Source organism: Pseudophryne corroboree, chromosome 4 (assembly GCF_028390025.1).
Source record: "Pseudophryne corroboree isolate aPseCor3 chromosome 4, aPseCor3.hap2, whole genome shotgun sequence".
Classification (NCBI taxonomy): domain Eukaryota; kingdom Metazoa; phylum Chordata; class Amphibia; order Anura; family Myobatrachidae; genus Pseudophryne; species Pseudophryne corroboree.
Genome location: NC_086447.1, coordinates 5,202,132 through 5,210,530, shown reverse-complemented (window position 1 = coordinate 5,210,530; position 8,399 = coordinate 5,202,132). Strand labels below are relative to the sequence as shown.

General features: G+C 54.5%; 1 protein-coding gene across 1 annotated transcript in view; it reads left to right on the top strand.

The window, feature by feature from the left end:
- The window catches only part of GTF3C2 (general transcription factor IIIC subunit 2), a 233,844-nt gene that overhangs the window by 107,217 nt on the left and 118,228 nt on the right, over positions 1-8,399 (top strand). The gene's annotated exons all lie outside the window — the stretch shown is intronic.

Below are 8,399 nucleotides of genomic sequence, written 5' to 3'. Positions count from 1 at the left end.
ATTCCTGTAGTCTGTGTGTTACTGCGGCTGTATCTGCATACGGAATGCAATGTTACAGTGTCAGTAATAGGATATGTGGCATACCTGTATTATGTGTGTGACTGCTGCTGTATCTGCATATGGAATGCTATGTTACAGTGTCAGTAATAGGATATGTGGCATGTCTATATACTGTGTGTGACTGCAGCTGTATCAGCATATGGAATGCTATGTTACAGTGTCAGTAATAGGATATGTGGCATGTCTATATTCTGTGTGTGACTGTGGCTGTATCTGCATACAGAATGTTACGTTACAGTGTCAGTAATAAGATATGTGACATGCCTATATTCTGTGTGTGACTGCGGCTGTATCTGCATACAGAATGTTATGTTACAGTGTCAGTAATAGGATATGTGGCATGCCTATATTCTGTGTGTGACTGCGGCTGTATCTGCATACAGAATGCTATGTTACAGTGTCAGTAATATGATATGTGGCATGCCTATATTCTGTGTGTGACTGCGGCTGTATCTGCATACAGAATGCTATGTTACAGTGTCAGTAATATGATATGTGGCATGTCTATATACTGTGTGTGACTGCAGCTGTATCAGCATATGGAATGCTACGTTACAGTGTCAGTAATATGATATGTGACATGCCTATATTCTGTGTGTGACTGTGGCTGAATCTGCATATGGAACACTATGTTACAGTATCAGTAACAGGATATGCGGCATGCCTATAGTCTGTGTGCAGCTGTGTCTGCATACGGAATGCTACGTTACAGTGTCAGTAATAGGATATGCGGCATGCCTATAGTCTGTGTGCAGCTGTGTCTGCATACGGAATGCTACATTCCAGTGACAGTAATAGGATATGCGGCATTCCTGTAGTCTGTGTGTGACTGTGGCTGTATCTGCATATGGAATGCTATGTTACAGTGTCAGTAATAGGATATGTGGCATGCCTATATTCTGTGTGTGACTGCGGCTGTATCTGTATACGGAATGCAATGTTACAGTGTCAGTAATAGGATATGCGGCATGCCTATAGTCTGTATGTGACTGCTGCTGTATCTGTATATGGAATGCTATGTTACAGTGACAGTAATAGGATATGCGGCATGCCTATAGTCTGTATGTGACTGCGGCTGTATCTGCATATGGAATGCTATGTTACAGTGTCAGTAATAGGATATGCGGCATGTCTATATTATGTGTGTGACTGCGGCTGTATCTGTATATGGAATGCTATGTTACAGTGTCTGTAATAGGATATGCGGCATGCCTATATACTATGTGTGACTGCGGCTGTATCTGCACACGGAATGCTATGTTACAGTGTCAGTAATAGGATATGCAGTATTCCTATATTTTGTGTGCGACTGCGGCTGTATCTGTATATGGAATGCTATGTTACAGTGTCTGTAATAGGATATGCGGCATGCCTATATACTATGTGTGACTGCGGCTGTATCTGCACACGGAATGCTATGTTACACTGTCAGTAATAGGATATGAGGCATGCCTATATTATGTGTGTGACTGCAGCTGTATCTGTATATGGAATGCTATGTTACACTGTCAGTAATAGGATATGAGGCATGCCTATATTATGTGTGTGACTGCGGCTGTATCTGCACACGGAATGCTATGTTACAGTGTCAGTAATAGGATATGCAGCATGCCTATATTATGTGTGTGACTGCGGCTGTATCTGCATATGGAATGCTATGTTACAGTGTCAGTAATAGGATATGTGGCATGCCTATATTCTGTGTGTGACTGCGGCTGTATCTGCATATGGAATGCTATGTTACACTGTCAGTAATAGGATATGTGGCATACCTGTATTATGTGTGTGACTGCAGCTGTATCTGTATATGGAATGCTATGTTACACTGTCAGTAATAGGATATGCGGCATTCCTGTACTCTGTGTGCGACTGCTGCCGTATCTGTATATGGAATGCTATGTTACAGTGTCAGTAATAGGATATGCGGCATGCCTATATACTATGTGTGACTGCGGCTGTATCTGCACACGGAATGCTATGTTACACTGTCAGTAATAGGATATGAGGCATGCCTATATTATGCGTGTGACTGCGGCTGTATCTGCATACAGAATGCTATGTTACAGTGACAGTAATAGGATATGTGGCATGCCTATATTCTGTGTGTGACTGCTGCTGTATCTGCATATGGAATGCTATGTTACAGTGTCAGTAATAGGATATGTGGCATGCCTATATACTATGTGTGACTGCGGCTGTATCTGCACACGGAATGCTATGTTACAGTGACAGTAATAGGATATGCGGCATGCCTATATTATGTGTGTGACTGCAGCTGTATCTGTATATGGAATGCTATGTTACACTGTCAGTAATAGGATATGCGGCATTCCTGTAGTCTGTGTGTTACTGCGGCTGTATCTGCATACAGAATGCTATGTTACAGTGTCTGTAATAGGATATGCGGCATGCCTATATTCTGTGTGTGACTGTGGCTGTATCTGCATATGGAATGCTATGTTACAGTGTCTGTAATAGGATATGCGGCATGCCTATATTCTGTGTGTGACTGCGGCTGTATCTGCATATGGAATGCTATGTTACAGTGTCAGTAATAGGATATGCGGCATATTGAGAGGCAGTCAGTGATACGCCCGGTGATAAGAGGCGGTCAGTGATACGCCCCGGTGATGAGAGGCAGTCAGTGATACTCCCCGGAGATGAGAGGCGGTCAGTGATACTCCCCGGAGATGAGAGGCGGTCAGTGATACACCCCGGAGATGAGAGGCAGTCAGTGATACGCCCGGAGATGAGAGGCAGTCAGTGATACGCCCCGGAGATGAGAGGCGGTCAGTGATACGCCCGGAGATGAGAGGTGGTCAGTGATACGCCCCGGAGATGAGAGGCGGTCAGTGATACGCCCCGGAGATGAGAGGCGGTCAGTGATACTCCCCGGTGATGAGAGGCAGTCAGTGATACTCCCCGGAGATGAGAGGCGGTCAGTGATACGCCCCGGAGATGAGAGGCGGTCAGTGATACTCCCCGGTGATGAGAGGCGGTCAGTGATACTCCCCGGAGATGAGAGGCAGTCAGTGATACGCCCCGGTGATGAGAGGCAGTCAGTGATACGCCCCGGAGATGAGAGGCGGTCAGTGATACTCCCCGGAGATGAGAGGCGGTCAGTGATACTCCCCGGAGATGAGAGGCAGTCAGTGATACTCCCCGGAGATGAGAGGCAGTCAGTGATACGCCCCGGTGATGAGAGGCAGTCAGTGATACGCCCGATACGCCCCGGTGATGAGAGGCGGTCAGTGATACGCCCCGGAGATGAGAGGCGGTCAGTGATACTCCCCGGTGATGAGAGGCGGTCAGTGATACTCCCCGGAGATGAGAGGCAGTCAGTGATACGCCCCGGTGATGAGAGGCGGTCAGTGATACGCCCGGTGATGAGAGGCAGTCAGTGATACTCCCCGGAGATGAGAGGCGGTCAGTGATACTCCCCGGAGATGAGAGGCGGTCAGTGATACACCCCGGAGATGAGAGGCAGTCAGTGATACGCCCCGGAGATGAGAGGCAGTCAGTGATACTCCCCGGAGATGAGAGGCGGTCAGTGATACTCCCCGGAGATGAGAGGCGGTCAGTGATACTCCCCGGAGATGAGAGGCAGTCAGTGATACTCCCCGGAGATGAGAGGCGGTCAGTGATACTCCCCGGAGATGAGAGGCAGTCAGTGATACGCCCCGGAGATGAGAGGCAGTCAGTGATACGCCCCGGAGAGGAGAGGCGGTCAGTGATACTCCCCGGAGATGAGAGGCGGTCAGTGATACTCCCCGGAGATGAGAGGCGGTCAGTGATACACCCCGGAGATGAGAGGCGGTCAGTGATACTCCCCGGAGATGAGAGGCGGTCAGTGATACGCCCCGGAGATGAGAGGCAGTCAGTGATACGCCCCGGAGAGGAGAGGCGGTCAGTGATACTCCCCGGAGATGAGAGGCGGTCAGTGATACTCCCCGGAGATGAGAGGCGGTCAGTGATGCTCCCCGGAGATGAGAGGCGGTCAGTGATACTCCCCGGAGATGAGAGGCGGTCAGTGATACACCCCGGAGATGAGAGGCAGTCAGTGATACTCCCCGGAGATGAGAGGCGGTCAGTGATACATCCCGGAGATGAGAGGCAGTCAGTGATACTCCCCGGAGATGAGAGGCAGTCAGTGATACGCCACGGAGAGGAGAGGCAGTCAGTGATACTCCCCGGAGATGAGAGGCGGTCAGTGATACGCCCCGGAGATGAGAGGCGGTCAGTGATACGCCCCGGAGAGGAGAGGCGGTCAGTGATACGCCCCGGAGATGAGAGGCAGTCAGTGATACTCCCCGGAGAGGAGAGGCGGTCAGTGATACGCCCCGGAGATGAGAGGCAGTCAGTGATACGCCCCGGAGAGGAGAGGCGGTCAGTGACACGCCCCGGAGATGAGAGGCGGTCAGCGATACTCCCCGGAGATGAGAGGCGGTCAGTGACACGCCCCGGAGATGAGAGGCGGTCAGCGATACTCCCCGGAGATGAGAGGCGGTCAGTGACACGCCCCGGAGAGGAGAGGCGGTCAGTGACACGCCCCGGAGATGAGAGCCAGTCAGTGATACGCCCCGGTGATGAGAGGCGGTCAGTGATACGCCCCGGAGATGAGAGGCGGTCAGTGATAAGCCCCGGAGATGAGAGGCGGTCAGTGATACGCCCCGGTGATGAGAGGCAGTCAGTGATACGCCCCGGTGATGAGAGGCGGTCAGTGATACCCCCCGGAGATGAGAGGCAGTCAGTGATACCCCCCGGTGATGAGAGGCGGTCAGTGATACCCCCCGGAGATGAGAGGCGGTCAGTGATACGCCCCGGTGATGAGAGGCAGTCAGTGATACCCCCCGGAGATGAGAGGCGGTCAGTGATACTCCCCGGAGATGAGAGGCGGTCAGTGATACTCCCCGGAGATGAGAGGCGGTCAGTGATACGCCCCGGAGATGAGAGGCAGTCAGTGATAGTCCCCGGAGATGAGAGGCGGTCAGTGATACGCCCCAGAGATGAGAGGCGGTCAGTGATATGCCCCGGAGATGAGAGGCAGTCAGTGATATGCCCCGGAGATGAGAGGCGGTCAGTGATACTCCCCGGTGTTGAATGGCGGTTGGTGACACGCCCCGGTGATGAGAGGCAGTCAGTGATACGCCCCGGTGATGAGAGGCGGTCAGTGACACGCCCCGGAGATGAGAGGCGGTCAGTGATACTCCCCGGAGATGAGAGGCAGTCAGTGATACGCCCCGGTGATGTGAGGCGGTCAGTGATACGCCCGGTGATGAGAGGCAGTCAGTGATACTCCCCGGAGATGAGAGGCAGTCAGTGATACTCCCCGGAGATGAGAGTTGGTCAGTGATACTCCCCGGAGATGAGAGGCAGTCAGTGATACTCCCCGGAGATGAGAGGCGGTCAGTGATACGCCCGTTGATGAGAGGCAGTCAGTGATACGCCCCGGAGATGAGAGGCGGTCAGTGATACTCCCCGGTGATGAGAGGCAGTCAGTGATACTCCCCGGAGATGAGAGGCAGTCAGTGATACGCCCCGGTGATGAGAGGCAGTCAGTGATGCGCCCGATGCGCCCCGGTGATGAGAGGCGGTCAGTGATACGCCCCGGTGATGAGAGGCAGTCAGTGATACTCCCCGGAGATGAGAGGCGGTCAGTGATACTCCCCGGAGATGAGAGGCGGTCAGTGATACACCCCGGAGATGAGAGGCAGTCAGTGATACTCCCCGGAGATGAGAGGCGGTCAGTGATACTCCCCGGAGATGAGAGGCAGTCAGTGATACGCCCCGGAGATGAGAGGCAGTCGGTGATACGCCCCGGAGATGAGAGGCAGTCAGTGATACTCCCCGGAGATGAGAGGCGGTCAGTGATACGCCCCGGTGATGAGAGGCAGTCAGTTATACGCTCCGGAGATGAGAGGCGGTCAGTGATACTCCCCGGAGATGAGAGGCGGTCAGTGATACTCCCCGGAGATGAGAGGCGGTCAGTGATACACCCCGGAGATGAGAGGCGGTCAGTGATACTCCCCGGAGATGAGAGGCGGTCAGTGATACTCCCCGGAGATGAGAGGCGGTCAGTGATACTCCCCGGAGATGAGAGGCAGTCAGTGATACGCCCCGGTGATGAGAGGCGGTCAGTGACACGCCCCGGAGATGAGAGGCGGTCAGTGATACTCCCCGGAGATGAGAGGCAGTCAGTGATACGCCCCGGTGATGTGAGGCGGTCAGTGATACGCCCGGTGATGAGAGGCAGTCAGTGATACTCCCCGGAGATGAGAGGCAGTCAGTGATACTCCCCGGAGATGAGAGTTGGTCAGTGATACTCCCCGGAGATGAGAGGCAGTCAGTGATACTCCCCGGAGATGAGAGGCGGTCAGTGATACGCCCGTTGATGAGAGGCAGTCAGTGATACGCCCCGGAGATGAGAGGCGGTCAGTGATACTCCCCGGTGATGAGAGGCAGTCAGTGATACTCCCCGGAGATGAGAGGCAGTCAGTGATACGCCCCGGTGATGAGAGGCAGTCAGTGATGCGCCCGATGCGCCCCGGTGATAAGAGGCGGTCAGTGATACGCCCCGGTGATGAGAGGCAGTCAGTGATACTCCCCGGAGATGAGAGGCGGTCAGTGATACTCCCCGGAGATGAGAGGCGGTCAGTGATACACCCCGGAGATGAGAGGCAGTCAGTGATACTCCCCGGAGATGAGAGGCGGTCAGTGATACTCCCCGGAGATGAGAGGCAGTCAGTGATACGCCCCGGAGATGAGAGGCAGTCGGTGATACGCCCCGGAGATGAGAGGCAGTCAGTGATACTCCCCGGAGATGAGAGGCGGTCAGTGATACGCCCCGGTGATGAGAGGCAGTCAGTTATACGCTCCGGAGATGAGAGGCGGTCAGTGATACTCCCCGGAGATGAGAGGCGGTCAGTGATACTCCCCGGAGATGAGAGGCGGTCAGTGATACACCCCGGAGATGAGAGGCGGTCAGTGATACTCCCCGGAGATGAGAGGCGGTCAGTGATACTCCCCGGAGATGAGAGGCGGTCAGTGATACTCCCCGGAGATGAGAGGCAGTCAGTGATACTCCCCGGAGATGAGAGGCGGTCAGTGATACACCCCGGAGATGAGAGGCGGTCAGTGATACACCCCGGAGATGAGAGGCGGTCAGTGATACTCCCCGGAGATGAGAGGCGGTCAGTGATACTCCCCGGAGATGAGAGGCAGTCAGTGATACTCCCCGGAGATGAGAGGCGGTCAGTGATACGCCCCGGTGATGAGAGGCGGTCAGTGATACGCCCCGGAGATGAGAGGCAGTCAGTGATACGCCCCGGAGATGAGAGGCGGTCAGTGATACGCCCCGGAGATGAGAGGCAGTCAGTGATACGCCCCGGAGATGAGAGGCAGTCAGTGATACTCCCCGGTGATGAGAGGCAGTCAGTGATACTCCCCGGAGATGAGAGGCAGTCAGTGATACGCCCCGGTGATGAGAGGCGGTCAGTGATACGCCCCGGAGATGAGAGGCGGTCAGTGATATGCCCCGGAGATGAGAGGCGGTCAGTGATATGCCCCGGAGATGAGAGGCGGTCAGTGATACGCCCCGGTGATGAGAGGCGGTGATACGCCCCGGTGATGAGAGGCAGTCAGTGATACTCCCCGGAGATGAGAGGCAGTCAGTGATACGCCCCGGTGATGAGAGGCGGTCAGTGATACGCCCCGGAGATGAGAGGCAGTCAGTGATACGCCCCGGAGATGAGAGGCAGTCAGTGATATGCCCCGGAGATGAGAGGCGGTCAGTGATACGCCCCGGTGATGAGAGGCGGTCAGTGATACGCCCCGGTGATGAGAGGCAGTCAGTGATACGCCCCGGAGATGAGAGGCAGTCAGTGATACTCCCCGGTGATGAGAGGCAGTCAGTGATACTCCCCGGAGATGAGAGGCAGTCAGTGATACGCCCCGGTGATGAGAGGCGGTCAGTGATACGCCCCGGAGATGAGAGGCAGTCAGTGATACGCCCCGGAGATGAGAGGCGGTCAGTGATACGCCCCGGAGATGAGAGGCAGTCAGTGATATGCCCCGGAGATGAGAGGCAGTCAGTGATACGCCCCGGTGATGAGAGGCAGTCAGTGATACTCCCCGGTGATGAGAGGCAGTCAGTGATACTCCCCGGAGATGAGAGGCAGTCAGTGATACGCCCCGGTGATGAGAGGCGGTCAGTGATACGCCCCGGAGATGAGAGGCAGTCAGTGATATGCCCCGGAGATGAGAGGTGATGAGAGGCAGTCAGTGATATGCCCCGGAGATGAGAGGTGATGAGAGGCGGTCAGTGATACGCCCCGGAGATG